Source organism: Kryptolebias marmoratus, unplaced genomic scaffold, assembly GCF_001649575.2.
Source record: "Kryptolebias marmoratus isolate JLee-2015 unplaced genomic scaffold, ASM164957v2 Scaffold54, whole genome shotgun sequence".
NCBI lineage: Eukaryota > Metazoa > Chordata > Actinopteri > Cyprinodontiformes > Rivulidae > Kryptolebias > Kryptolebias marmoratus.
Window position 1 is genome coordinate 19,126 of NW_023665788.1, and position 1,794 is coordinate 20,919.

Sequence of the window (1,794 nt, forward strand, 5' to 3'; positions counted from 1 at the left end):
GTTAGCCTTCAGCCTGTTAGCCTTCAGCCTGTTAGCCTGTTAGTGTTCAGCCTGTTAGCCTCCAGCCTGTTAGCTTTCAGCCTTCAGCCTGTTAGCCTCCAGCCTATTAGCCTTTTAGCTTTCAGCCTTCAGCCTGTTAGCCTGTTAGTGTTCAGCCTGTTAGCCTTCAGCCTGTAGCCTGTTAGCCTCCCTCAGTTTGTCTCTGCTTCAGACGTGTCTCACTCAGTTGATCTGTGGTGTCAGATACTCACTGGACTGAAGCTGTGGGACAAAGCAGCAGCGGGTCTGAAGGAAGCTGGACTGCACCTCCAGGGAGTTAGAGCGGGAAGCTGCAGAGAAGATGAGGAGCAACACTGCCGCCCAGTGGGGAGGAGTTGCTACTACAACTTTTTCCTCAGTTTACTTTTTTTTTGGACCTTTTTTTCCTAAATGTTAAACAAAAATAAACAAACAGAAAAAATGTCTGCTCTGACAGCTTAACTTTTGAAGCTAGTTTCCACACAGCTTTTATTTTGAAATGATTTCTGAGGGTTCTACGCCTAATTGGAAAAATAATTATTTCTGATCCTTTCTTCTGTCACATCTGGTCGTAACAGTTTTCTACATCAGTACTTAGTAAAATAATTGAGTTTTATTACCTACATGTTTGTGTTATCTGGATTTCCTGTCTGTCTTATCAAAATAAAGTACATAATGGCATCTCAATATTTGTAAATTATTTGATAAACCAAGTCAACAATTACAAACAGTGGAACAGTTTGTGTCTGAATCAAAGCTTCAGTTTAGGTTGATAGTTTAATAAAAACAGGAAACAAGTCATCTGGACTGAAAAGAATGAAGTCGAAGGTTTGAAAAGTGGAAATTATGTGACACGATACATCCGTCCGTCCATCGGACAGACTGATTCATTATATTTACATCCTTCTGACAGTTCATCTCCAGCTGTTCCAGCTGTTTGTGGCCGGAGCTGGGATCCTGTGCAGCTGATGGAGCAGATGTTTGTCAGACAGTTACACCTGCAGTCAGGTGCGGCGGGGTTCATAGCAACCTCTAACTAAAATTAAACTAACATATGAGCTACTAACCAAATTCAACATAAAAACAGGAGACCACGTGCAGTTGATCCAGTCAGGACTTTGGAGGCGGAGCTGAGGCACAGGGAGGGGGCGGAGCCTCTGGGTTCTCATTCAGTTGTTCAAGCTTCAGTTCTGATGAACAGATTCCATGTCTCGGTTCTTCAGAGGATCTTGGCAGAGGGTGAGCCCACCTGTCATCCTAAAAACAGTCTAACAGAAGCTAAATTAAATCATTAAATCTGCAGCACACATTAAATTCAAATCTTCATCCTGACAAATTGTTGTGTAAAAAAGTATTTTTAAACGTTAACAGAAACGTACTTCTGACCTGCCGGTTCGGTTCAGAATAATCTGACAAATCAGAATCAGCCGGTCAGAAGAAATCAATTTTACATTCATTGCATGAAGACAACTCTGAAGAGCAAATGACTTAAGTCCAGGACAGAGCTCCTCAGTGGATCCTTAAAGTCCAGGACAGAGCTCCTCAGTGGATCCTTAAAGTCCAGGACAGAGCTCCTCAACAGATCCTTAAAGTCCAGGACAGAGCTCCTCAACAGATCCTTAAAGTCCAGGACAGAGCTCCTCAGTGGATCCCTAAAGTCCAGGACAGAGCTCCTCAGTGGATCCTTAAAGTCCAGGACAGAGCTCCTCAGCAGATCCTTAAAGTCCAGGACAGAGCTCCTCAGTGGATCCTTAAAGTCCAGGACAGAGCTCCTCA

General features: G+C 43.5%; 1 protein-coding gene across 1 annotated transcript in view; it reads left to right on the forward strand.

Moving 5' to 3' along the window:
- The window catches only part of mlpha (melanophilin a), a 12,548-nt gene extending 11,843 nt beyond the window's left edge, over positions 1–705 (forward strand). Inside the window, exon 17 of the transcript XR_005232878.1 lies at positions 244–705. The gene's annotated coding sequence lies outside the window, so the exon portion shown is untranslated. The remainder of the gene's footprint in view (positions 1–243) is intronic.
- The last annotated feature ends 1,089 nt before the right edge of the window (positions 706–1,794 follow it).